General features: G+C 36.1%; 1 pseudogene; it reads right to left on the reverse strand.

Moving 5' to 3' along the window:
- Positions 1-3881, reverse strand: part of LOC149197151 (alpha,alpha-trehalose-phosphate synthase [UDP-forming] 6-like) — a 244342-nt pseudogene extending 240461 nt beyond the window's left edge.
- Positions 3882-14116: the final 10235 nt, after the last annotated feature.

Here is a 14116-nt window from a genome sequence, read left to right on the forward strand (position 1 = left end):
AGAGTTGAGGTCCCTCTAGGTTTAAAATCAACAACATTCTCTGGGTTCAATGTTGATGTGTACTCCTTAAACTATTCAAATTTTCCACCTTAAGTACAAAATATCTTCCCCAAATGTATTGATATGATAGCCTTTCTTGGTCTATATCTTCGACCCCTTGCTTGATATTTATGGGAATCCAAGAAGATGTAGATGGAGAAGAAGCATAAGCATATAGGGCAATAAATTAAATGGATCGATAAGATATTTGATTATAGAATTTAACAATGTAATGTATATATATGGATATGATATTGTTATCTAAATTTTGATTTTTTATAAGAGATGAAAGCTTACTAATCTAAAGCTTTTCAAAGAAGAAAATTCCATACCTACATTTAGACAGGGAAGTATTTCTCGAGACAACCAACATCATTGGAAATTAGAATTGAAGTTATGTGTCCCCAAATCTAGTTAGGTAGCTAAATTTAGTCCTACAACTGGTAACTTTGGGAGGGGATAGGATTCATCCTAGTTAGCCAATTTTATAATGGCACTAATATGGATCATATTATTTCTATGTGTAGGAATAAGATATAGAATTATATTCCTAGCTCAAAATTAAAGATAATGCTAAAATAGATTTTCCACTGCCTCTGTCTCTCATAGATCAACTATCTCAACAAATTTTTGTTTCAAAAAGGATGGTTTTTTTACAACCTCCATATCAAACATGGACTATGTTGCTAGATTAAGCAACTTAAGCCTTTAATAGAGGGTTTCCAGTCTCAGAAGCTATGAGAATCGTTTGATGTTTGTTTCCTTAAAATTCAAGTTATGATGGAGAGTTGAGGTCACTCTAGGTCTAAATTCAGTAGAATTCTCTAGGTTCAATGTTGATGTGTACTCCTTGGAATATTCAAATTTGCCTCCTTAAGTACAAAATCTCTTCCCAAATGCATTAATGGGCTAGGCTCTCTTGGGCTACAACTTCGGCCTCCTCCTTGATATTTCCGGGAATCTAAGAAGACGTAGATGGAGAAGAAGCAGAGGGATATGGGGCAATGAATGAAATGGATCGATAAGAGTTTTGATTATAGAATTTAAGAATGTAAAGTGTGTGTGTATATATGTATATATATATATATATATATATATATATATATATATATATATATATATATATATATATATATATATATATATATATATATATATATATATATATATATATATATATATATATATATATATATATATATATATATATATATATATATATATATATATATCGAGAGAGAGAGAGAGAGAGAGAGAGAGAGAGAGAGAGAGAGATATGGATATGGTATGGTTACTTAAATTTGGATCTTTTATAATAGATGATTTCTTATTTATCTAAATCTTTTCAAAGAAGAAAATGCCATAACTACATTTGGACAGGGAGTTATTTCTCAAGACAACTAACATCATTTGAAATTAGGATTCATGTTATCTTCCCCAAATCTAGTTGGGTAGCATATGAATTTACTCATACAACTGATAACTTTGGTAGGGCATATGATTCATCCAACGTACCCAATTTGCTAATGGAACTAATATGGATCATATGATTTCTAGGTGTAGGAATGGGATATAGAATTTTATTCCTGGCACAGCACTAAAGATAATGCTAACTAGATTTTCCACTTCCTATGTCTCTCACAAATCAACTATCTCAACAAATTTGTGTTTTAGAAAGGATGGTTTCTTGACCACCACCATATTAAAAATGAACTTTTTTTCCAGATTAAACAACTTAAACTTTTAATAGAGGGTTGCTAGTGTCATAAGCTACAAGAATGTTTTGATGTCTATTCCCTTAAAAGTCAAGGTATGATGGAGAGTTAAGGTCACTCTAGGTTTAAATTTAGTGGCATTCTTTGTGTTCATTGTTGATGTGTACTCCTTGGACTATTCAAATTTGTTTCCTTAAGTAGAAAATCTCTTCCCAAATGTATTGATGTGATAGGATTTCTTAGTCTACACCTTCAACCTTATGCTTGATATTTATAGTAATCTAAGAAGATGTAGATGGGGATGAAGTAGAGGCATATTAATATCACTCATTTAAATTTGTAACCAAAAAGAACTTGATACACCCAATGATAGAAATACAAATTTCTATGTAAGTTTGTACTTGTCTATGGATCGATAAGAGATTTGTATGGATCAAGATGCACCATGCTAAATCCCAATCCAAATACTAGTCTATAGCATCGATAGAGTGCTCTCTACAAGTTCTTTGCAAGTCTCCTATTAAACTCTAGACCCAAAAGGCTGCATTATGAGTGTTGAAATACCTAAAATGCTATTCGTGTCTCTTTTGCTTCGCATCATGTGGAATTGCAATGGAAGTATTCATAACATTAGATAAAGCTTGAATATTTGAAGGATCTACATGAATAGCTCCACTTTGAGAGGGGTAGCGTCCATTAAACTCAGACACTACGAGCATACTTTCTTTAGTGTTATCAGATGTAATTCCATATCTGGCATCTACTTCTATAATACCTTACCTGCAAACAATGTATTCATATAGGATAAAATTCATACCATCCCGGACTATAGATACAACATAACATTACAATTGTGTAATATGAAACCCTTTCCTACAACGGAACATGTATTTGCACCAATTCAATAGGTTGACCTATTTCAGTTCTAAATTACTTGTATATGACATATATCTCCTCCTAGATATCCAAAACATCCCTACGTCACCCACGTGCAGGGTTGTCAATTTGCACCATGACCAATTTACCTAGATCAAGATGCACCACTCTAAAGCCCAATGTAAAACCTAGTTTATATCATCAGCTTTGAGAGTTCTCTGTGCATGTTCTTTGCAAGTCTCCTATGAAACTTTGGGCCCAAAAGGCTACATCATGAGTGTTGACATGCCTAAAATGCTTTTCATGTCTCATTTTATTGTCAGCATCTGGAATTGCAATGGAAATATTCATAGCATCAGCTAAAGCTTCAATATTCCAGGGATTTACACGAATAGCTCCACTTAGAGAGGGGGAGCATCCAACAAACTTGGAAACTACCAACATACTTTCTTTAGGGTTATCAGATGTGATTCAAAACCTAACATCTAGTTTTATAATACCTTTCCTAAAAATAATGTATTCATATGTGATCAAATTCATACTATCCGGGGTTGCACATACAACACAACATTCTGCAATTGTGTAATATGCAACCCTTTCATACAACAGAACATGTCTCTACACCAATTCAACAAGTTGATATATTTCATTTCTGAATGACTTGTTTATGATTTCTAAGGTGACAAATATCTCCTCCTAGACCTCTAAAACATCCCTACCTCACCCGTGTGCAAGGTTGAGAATTTTCACCCTCACCAATTTACCAACCAATTTTTGGTGCTGATATACAAGTTGTTTAATTTCCAGAAGTTCCAACCCTATGCCCTTGAAAATTTCCATGTCCTCAACCACAAGAAGCATAGTATTCCCCTCATACTTTTCCTTCAAATCATTAATCCACCACTTGGAATCAACAAGCCTCAATGCACACATGCATAATCTTGATCCCTCATGCTGACTCATATGTATACACATATGCATAATCATGATCCCCATAGTGCACCCATAATACTCCAAGCCTATATACACTCTCCTAGACCTATACTCCAATCCCAACATCAAACTGCAAGAAGAAAGAAAGTGCCTCACATAATTCAATGGATGGAACCCAATCATATGAACATTGACCAAAACACCCATAATATCTTCACGCACAAGAAGAGTGTAGTAAATCTCAGATGAGGGAAATGGGCTATGAAGGAAGAAGCACCTGGAAGTAGGGTCCAGGAAGGGCGAGGTTGATATACACATTGGGAGTATAATTTGTAATTATATTTGTAACTAACTTAATAGTGGTCGAATCAATCGGATGGCTCAAACTATTTTAATTGTCTAACACCTAAATCAAGGACCCATGAATGTATATGTAACCTTAGAGGAGATTTGATTTTAGAGAGGAACGCATTAGGATGTAATTAAAAAAAATCATAAAACTAATTAAATTGTAAACTTATTATTATTATTATTATTAACTATAAAATTAATTAATATAAAAGTTAATATACATTTGAAAAAACATGGAAAATGATTTATCCTCACCTATCTAAATATATTTTGTCACAATATCATGGGCCAATACCATGGTTTATTAATACAACATGCTCAAATAATCAATACTCATTTCATATGACACTTGTTGGCATAATACCTTTTTAATTAAAAGAACAAAAAGATGCTAACTACTTTGGAGATGAATCCTAACCTTTGATTTGTGTATATTATTAATAATATTCTAAAATATTCCATAGAGGTTAAATGCTACCATCCACTTAATAATTATTGACAATTAAATTCAAATTATAGAAGTAATAAACATAAATATTTTAGAAACTTTAAATCCTCCCATCCACATAATAATTATTGGTAATTGTGCCAAAAGGCACTTTAAATACAACATGCTCAAATAATCAATACTCATTTCTTATGACACTTGTTGGCATAATACTTTTTTAATTAAAAGAACAAAAATATGCCAACTACTTTGGAGATAAATCTTAACCTTTGATTTGTGTATATTATTAATAATATTCTAAAATATTCCATGGAGGTTAAATGCTACCATCCACTTAATAATTATTGACAATTAAATTCAAATTATAGAGGTAATAAATAAATATTTTAGAAACTTTAAATCCTCCCATCCACATAATAATTATTAGTAATTGTGCCAAAAAGCACTTTAACAGAGTCTTATGTGTCAAACTGTGTAGTAGTCAAATCCTACCGAAGTCTACCTAAATTTAGCTTGTTGGAATTTTAGAGGTTACCCTTGGAGGAGGGGACCTAGGTTAGGGCCTATTGTAGAAGGTAGAGACACAATTTGTCTCACGAAAACTCATGAGCATGATGGTTACAAAACTCCTGTGTTTAACAGTTATTTGAAGTTGGCAGTTTGGCACAAGGTAACAAAAAATGGAAAAGGGTATGGGAGAATACTAGTTTTAGTGAAAGAAAAAGAAGGTCGTCACATTCAGTTAATTAAATAAGATGCAAATAAACAATATTTAGGTTGAAAATATCAAATAACAAGAATCACATAAGAATTGCAGCATGCTACTTTTCCCCTCAAGTCTCAAAAGATTAAAAAAATAAGGGGTTTGACAGCAAGGATCTGTATGCATATTTCAAACAATATATTTCTGTGTACTCTCAATAGGGAGAAGTTATTTTAGTGGGATATTTGAATGCTAGAATAACAAATAATCAAGCTAGAATTCTTTGCTGCAAAGAGGATAACAATCCTATTTGGCTCATTGAAGAGGAGAATCCCCAATGGGTGAGGTTTTTCGAAGATGATAGAGTTAGCAATCATTTTGGAGAGGAATTGCTTACATTGTGTGGGGATTTCAAATTAATTATTTTCAATGGTCTAGATATATGGAAAAGGTCAGGGAACTTCACTTGCAACACATACAGTGGGGAAAGTTTCATTAACTATATGATGTGTTCACAAAGCTTGATAGAAAAGATAGATGAATTTAATATTGGAGAGCATATTTGGGACTTAAAGTCAAACCATAACCCAGTTTATATAAGGTTATCATGGTTATAAGAATTACATCATAGGAGGAAAACCCAGTGCTCTCGACAATCACTAGAAAGGGGAAAAATTATTATAACACAAGAAAATTGTACTATCTTCAAGACAATGTTAGAGAGATTAATTGAGAAGGGTAAAACGGGTTTCAAAAGCTTAAACAATCATGAGTTAACAAATATAATTCAAAGTGCACTTGAGAAGTGAAAAAGAGAAAACAATAGGAAGTTAGAATCAAATTGTTTTCCCGTAAATTCTTGGTTTTATGAAGAATGAAAAATGGCAAGGAGGACCTTGAAAAAGGTAGGAAAAGAGAAGATGAATGTAAATTTATATAACCATATACTAAAAAGGAAAAAAGAGGAGTTCATGCAAAAAATGAGAGAAGATTTAATATATTTAAGCAAGAATAATCCAAAACGTTTCTGGTAGGAACTACAACGAAGGAAGAAGCAAATTGAAAATAATATTACAACCAATCTGATAGGTCCCTATACTACTAGTGTAACCCCTTATTGTTATTAGTACAAAACCCTTATTATATTGTTGTGCCCATGTAGTCCCCATATTGTTATTATTGTGCCCTTACATTATTATTGTTATGTCGGCTCTACTTATATTATAACCCCTTAGACTCCTATATATAGAAAGGAGGTTTGGTCATTTGTATCATCTAATAATTCTTCATTTGTGTAATGTAAAGGAGGTTTCCCCTTCGAAGAGGCTTATTTCTAAGGCATTGATCTATCTTTTCTATCTTTTTGTGAGATGGTTTCATAACAATTGGTATCAAAGCTTTGGATTCTAGGGTTTCACTGCTCCAAACAAGTCATCATGAATTTTGTCTATAACTTCTTTTCTGTGATGTTTCAAAAGCTAAAAAAACCCATTTTAGAGGAAATCTCATTGAACCTCGGTTTCGTATTTCGGAGATTTTCATGCTATATGTTCGGTGAAATCATCTGAGGAAGTTATAGTGTTTTCAAGCTCAAAAATTTTGTCTAAAAGAGGCCATCGTGGAATTTTCACTATAACATTTTTGCTATGAAGTTTCTAAACTGCGAGTCCGAATTTAAGTTCTTGTCTCACTATATTTTAAGAGATATGATTTGAGGAAGTTAGGGTTTTTGCAAGCTCCGGAATTTCATCTAAAACTGGTCATCGTGGAAGCTTTGCTATCACTTGCTCTCTATGACGTTTCAAATGCTAAATAAGCATCTTTGAGAAGAAAGCGGTTTGAACCTCAGGTCCGAATTTCAGATCTTGTCTCACTATATTTTCAGATATATGATCTAAGGAAGTTAGGGTTTTTGCAGACTCCTGAATTACATCTTAAACAAGTTACTTTGGGAACATCGTCATAACTTTCTCTCTGAGCATTAGATTGAAAGTTCATCAGAAGTCACAAAAAGATTTTAGTTTGTTGTGTATATTTTTCACATCCGAAGGTCAAAACAGTGACACGTGGCACTTCATACAAATTCGCTCTTTTGAAAAGGTATATAATTAGGTAATCTTGGGAGATTGTGCGTAACTCTCCCTTGTAGAATCCAATGTTGATTAGACTTGCCAGATTAGAAAGAGAACACAAAGAGCTACCACAGGAAGAAATTTCGAAACTTGGAGATCTGAAATTACAGAGTTACAATTGTTTCAAGATCGAGCTCAAAAAATCAAGAAAAGGCAGTATGAGGAAGTTTGATGGCAAGGATCTAGTAAATTAGATACTATAGATCAAGCAATATTTTGATCTACATGGAGTACCACTATTACAAAAGTTATGTATTACATCTTCATATTTAGATCTGGATCATTTTTTACGGTATAAAAGGCTTTGTTCTCGTAAACAACTTGTTACGTTGTCAATTTTCACGGAGGAAATGATAGCACATTATGAAGATACAAAGAGAAACACCTTCTTTAGAGAAACACCACAACAATTGGAAGAAAAAAGAGCAAAAGGGCTTTGTTAGAAAGTGGAACGCAAAATTATGGCAATAAGGAAGTCTATCCCTCACAACTATAAAGATGGAAGTGTTGTTTCTCCTAGCCTTCCACAACCTACAAGGGTTACACCACAACAATTGGAGGGAAAAAGAGAAAAAGGGATTTGTTTCAATTGTGATAACAAATACGTTAAAGGTCATAAGTGTGTTGAGAAGAAATTATTTTACATTGATTGTGGAGAGGAGGAAGAAAAGGATCGAGAAAGAAGAAATGAATTCAACCATATCTTGTAAAGCATTGGAAAGAATTAATACTCTTCAAACTCTTAAGATAGAAGGACATATCAAGAAGAAAAAGGTTCAAGAACTGAAAGACCACATCAAGAAAGAAGAAATGAATCCAACCATATCTTGTAATGCAATGGCCAAAATTACCACTCCTCAAACTATCAATATAGAAGGAGATATCAAGAAAAACACGTTGAAGAAGTGAAAGATCACATAGAGCATCAAGAAATGAATCCGACCATATCTTGTAATGCTTTGGAAGAAATTACCACTCCTCAAACTCTCAATATAGAAGGACATCTCAAGAACAAAAATATTCAAGCAACGAAATATCACATCGAGCATCAACAACAAGTTCTCCAACTTTTAAAGGATAACGCAACTTTGGTGCAAAATCGAATGAAACAATAGGCATACCAACAACGCAATGAAAGAATTTTTGATGTAGGTGATTGGGTATTTTTATGGTTACATACATACAAAAAAATGTCCCTCAAGAAATATATTTATGAGAATGAAATGTTGGCAATACTACATGCACTTAAGAAATGGCGACCTTACCTAATGGGAAGACACTTCAAGGTAAAAATGGATCATGATAGTATTAAATACTGTTTAGAACAAAGATTGTCCTCTGAAGAGAAACAAAAATGGGTCACAAAGAAGTTGGGTTATGACTTTGGAATCATCTACAGAAAAGGGAAGAAAAATGTTGTGGTAGATGCACCATTAAGAAAGGATGAGGATGTGGAAGAATTGTTGTACGCGTTTCTATTATCCAACTAGATTGGATAAATGAAGCAAGGTATGGAAGAATGACGAAGAAGTGTGGCCACTAATTCAAAAGTTACGGACGATCCCAGTTCAAACAATATTTCCAAAACTTGATGAGGAAGGAAAAACCGTATTAGAGCCTGGAGCAGTCACATAAACAAGAACCCAACAGCTACGAAATCAATCAATTTCAGAGTATCTCATCAAGTGGAAGAATTTACCCGCTGAAGATTCCACATGGGAGGACAAGAATTCTATACAGAAGCAGCAAGAACTACTCAAGCGTTGAGGACAACATTTTTTGAAGGAGAGGGGCATGTTAGGTCCCTATACTACAAGTCTAACCCCTTATTGTTATTAGTACAAAACCCTTATTATATTGTTGTGCCGATGTAGTTCCCATATTGTTATTATTGTGCCCCATAGAAGCCCACTATTGTTATTATTGTGCCCTTACATTATTATTGTTATGTCGGCTCTAATTATATTATGACCCTTTAGACTCTTATATATAGAAATGAGGTCTTTTCATTTGTATCATCTAAGAATTGTTCATTTTTGTATTGTAAAGTAGGTTTCCCCTTCGAAGAAGCTTATTTCTAAGGCGTTGATATATATTTTCTATGTTTTGTGAGCTGGAAAAGGTCTAGGAACTTCACTTGCAACACATATAGTGGGGAAAGTGTTGTTGACTATGTGATGTGTTCACAATGCTTGATAGAAAATATAGATGAAGTTATTATTGGAGAGCATATTTAGGACTTAAAATCAGACCATAACCCAATTTATATAAGGTTATCATGGTTCGAAGAGAAACATCATAGGAGGAAAACCCAATGCTCTCGACAATCACTAGCAAGGGGAAAAATTATTCTAACACAAGAAAATTGTACTATCTTCAAGATAATGTTAGAGAGATTAATTCAAAAGGATAAAACTGGTTTCAAAAGCTTCAACAATCATGATTTAACAAATATAATTCAAAGTGCACTTGAGAAGTGAAAAAGAGAATAAAATAGGAAGTCAGAATCAAATTGTTTTCCTGTAAATGCTTGCTTTGATGAGGAATGAAAAATGGCAAGGGGAACTGTTGTAGGGAAAAGTATCTGACTCGGATGACCCTATCCCACTCTAAGGGTGACAGTTCCTTAGCAACAACTGTAAAACAAACTACTTAAGGTTTACTTCTTTATGAAAGCAAAAGAGAATGGAGAAAGCACTAACCGTTGCCTTGCGCTTAATGTCGAATCCAAACTCTTCTCTTTGGCCGCTTGCTCCTAGCTCTTTGTCCTTCTGCTCGCCCAGCTACAATGAGATCCTGCATAATAACAAAGAAGGAAACTACAAGAGGCATGCAATCATAACTGGTTCATGGATTAGTGTAAACCAAACATGCAATCATCACAATATATAATTGAAACAAGAGCACATAGAAGAACCTCAATAGCTTTTATTAATGAAGAAATAAAGGTTCTGAGAGTATTACAACCATTGCAGGCTCCAACCCAGCAACACCTCCCAGCAGAAAGAATTTCTCTTCTTCACCTCTCTCAAACAATCACCCAATAACTCGATAATGAAACCAACAGCATATCATTACTTTGCACAAAATTCCAGCCTCCTGAGCTCATAGGAGAGAGCTCAATATATAGATGAATTGAGAAAGGATGAGTCAGCTTGCAACTGATGTGTAGCTGCCTTGTGTCCTCTCTCTCTTCAGTTAATCTTTAGTTGATCTTCAGTTCTTGAGTCCACTTGGTGAACCTTGCTTCCACTTGGAGAAACAAAGCCTATGACTCATCACAAGGCGAAATCCCTGATCCAAGTGTCATTTTTGGAAGATTCCAGAGCAATGACTCAGTGTGCCACATGTCCAAACTCGCCCAACGCAGGTGAGCTTTGTTCTACCTGCTTTGCAACGCAGGTACACCATGGAGCAGTTGTGTTTCAGCGCAGAAGCCTACTGGAGCACCTGCTTTGATTTCAGGATTGCTTGTTTTTGAGTGTTTTCAGGTGGAGAACTGATCTGAGAGCTGTTGGTTTGCTGACCTTGTTCCTCTAGGGGTAGGAACATCATGTTTAGGGAACTTTGGATCCCTTGGATTATTGACAATTCATGCTTGTTGCTGTAAGGCACAAAATTGTCTATAACAGATGCCCCCTAAAGTATGAGGTCGTTTATCGGGTGAAATGCTTTATTGAGAGGATCCGAAGTTCATTCAATCTGCTGAGAAGTGTCCTGTAATAAGATACAATACAATACATTATTTTTCATACATTTTTCATGATCTAGCTGAGGCGGGCATTCCCATGCTCAGCTTTATAAATACATTTTGGTACATAGAACAGACGATCGTCTGATTGTAGACTGATAATTCTCTGCCGACATTATCATCCTTTGAGAAGGATGATCATCTGCTGTAATGATGTACATATCAAATGTCTTTATGTCCTGAATATATATCGCAGCCCGGATGGATGAAACTAGATCCGGGGTCTTCAATCTCTTCCGATCTCACTCGATGTACAAGTCGATCCATGTGAGAATTTCTTGAAGTCGAACATGGAAAGACATCGCTTGATTACCGGTCAATGATGTAAACCGTTAACAAGCGCGAGAGGAGTCACCGATAAGGATGATGACCCTCAAGGTACGGCAGTACAATCCACATGGTGGGAATAAAGGACTTGGCGTCGACCACCATGTAAAATCTTCTGGTCGAAGGTCATTGATGTATACCTGTCGCCGGAAGTGAGAAACTTGCCATTGAGGCATGCAAGCTTCAAAGTACTGAGGGGGGTGTTCCTAGATCAACTCCTTGGATAATGAGCTGATGTCGACAAGGAGCGATCCGTCAAAGGAGGGCCTTAATGAATCCCACATCAGTGACACGGAACGGAGCTAGCGATTGTGATGAGGTGAAAACAAACTGTGATGTATGATTCAGGGTGGTGGTCATGAAGTGGATGAAGGATAATGTATGGAAGTGGGTGGAACACGGTTGACTCTTTACAGAACCACATCTCTTGAACATATAACGACACTGATGTGATGGATTGGTAGCATTACCCCAATGGTGGATGGTGTGGCGAGGACCATGGTTATGAGACCGGTGAATGAAACAACCCAACCCGATGTGATACGGAGGACAAAGTGTCATGTTCAAGAGCGACTTGCTACCATTAATGCTGTGAGGTTCTCCCAATTTTTCCCCAGTCATTGCTGACCAGTACCTCTTTATTTTTGTCAAGCTTGAGGAGGATAACATATGCTTGTTCTATAACCTGCCCTTCGGGCAAGCCCATCGCTATGTTTTAACGAGCCTACCGATAGGGAAATTTGTTCTCGTCTAAAGACAAGTTTGTAGCTATTTAATCATTTTAACGAGTCTAACGACAAAGAAAACTCGGTCCTTTTCATTTTTAGAGAGTCTGAAAAGGTGCGAAAAGTTAACTCCAAAATTCCTTTTTCGTCTTCTAATCCCTTAAGTCCGAAAAAGTATAAAACAATACAGAAGGGATGAATTTTCGATTTCTCTAACGAGCTGAACAAAACAAGCGCTCGATCTTTTTGTGTAATAATCCCTCAGGTCCAAAAAGATTAAAATCTAGAGGAGGGATAGCTCTTCCGGTCCTTTTATCGAGCTGGAAGGCCAAAACTCGACAAACTTTTCATATTTTTACGAGTCAGTGAAAAGAGCTCAAAGAAGACTCGTCTTTTGAGGAACGAGTGATGAACAGGGATAGCAGCAGATTCCAGGTACAGGTTGGAATTCTCCAATCACGGCAGTGTCACAAGGATGGCTAAGTGAAATCACTCTTCGCAGCTGTTCCTCAAAATGGGTAAACAAACATATGGAGGTGAACGATTGGCCAAATGAACGGATGGAGGTGATGGCATATAAACATGACCAAGGGCTTTTAATATGGCTTTCAAAGGTTACATTTCTCGAGGTTGTTTACCGGTTCATTTTTTCTGGATGAGCTTGAACTGCTAGGGAAAGATTGCTCACAAATTATGTTTATTTTTTAACGAGCATGAACTCTACACAAAAACTGCTCGATTCTTGCGTTTATTTTTTAACGAGCATGAACATTGCTAAAACTGCTCGATTTATACCAGTCTTAATACAAGGAATGCTTTAGGTGAGGTAATCTTATTTAAGGAGCGATACCTCACTAATTACTCCAATTTGGCAGGTTTTAACTTTTGCCCTTCATCCTTTCTTTATGCAAGCTGGAAACGGCTAATCCTACGAGTTTAACGGGTTAGACCTACAGGTTTAAAGGGAGGACCTAAAAATTTAAAAAAATAAATAGTCGTCCCGTGCTTGCACTCCAAAAGGTTTGCATGCCCCTAGGTATAAAGTATGATTTCGAGATTCTGCCATCTCTTACTTATTATCCAAAAAATGGTTTTGTTTGCTGCCACAAACTAAACTCTCTTTTCGGCGATGTCTATCATTAGGTTGCTAAGGATGGTGACTACTTGTTGCAGCAATTTCCTCTCTTTCTTTGAAGACTGCCCCTACTTCTCCTTTAAAACATATTGTTTTAATGGGTGAGGCTTGACATTCAAAGATGGTGCCTTCTTGCTGCCACAAATAGATCCCCTCCTTAGGAGAGCCCACTTCTTTAGACAAAGGGAGCAATTCTTCCGCTTCAACATAACTTTGACAAAAGAATTTTATCCTAGAACAACCCTCTCTTCCTCTGCCGGACGGGGTACGGACTAGTCCATTCTTCTGCGGAAATTAACTTTATACCTAAGGTTTTCTCTGCCCGAGGCACGCCAGGGTGCATGCCCCCTGGGTCCCCATTCTTTTCTTCTCGAATTACTCGCATTCATCGGGAAGTAGAACCGGGGGCGGTGGCATTCCTTGAGTGAATAAAACGTTAAGGGATGGTATTTGACTATTTGCAACGCGTGATCCTGGAAATGAAAGTTGGTCTACGAGCTTGACCATTCTTCCTTCGTGCAGAAAACACATGACTCTAAAGAGCGAGGACACTATTGCCTCCATGCAATATATATAGTCTCGTCCAAGGAGTAAGTTATATGCCAAGGGTCCCTGGATGACCATGATGTTCATATGAACTGTCTTCCCTTTCAATGTAACTGGAACATTGGGGAGAATCCCTAACGGGTGACTGGTTCCTTTATCAAAACCTGATAGATTTCTCATCTTAGGTAAAAGCGTCGGGCAACCCAGTGCTTTCCAAGCAAAAGAGGAAAGGATACTCACAGATGCCCCTTCATCAATGATAGTTCCAGCCATCACCATTCTGTAGATTTGGACTATGATTCTGAATGGGATACTGGCTGGTAACCGGGGTCTGCTTAGTTGATTCCAATCAAAGGATACAACTAGGTTGCTTGGTGGTGGGACCAAATATATGGCCGGATACGACCTTGACGATGTTCCTTCCTACGATAAAGG

This window comes from Pinus tabuliformis, chromosome 2_2 (genome assembly GCF_031772625.1).
Source record: "Pinus tabuliformis cultivar Carrire ecotype Pingquan chromosome 2_2, CPIR1, whole genome shotgun sequence".
Taxonomy (NCBI): Eukaryota; Viridiplantae; Streptophyta; class Pinopsida; order Pinales; family Pinaceae; genus Pinus; species Pinus tabuliformis.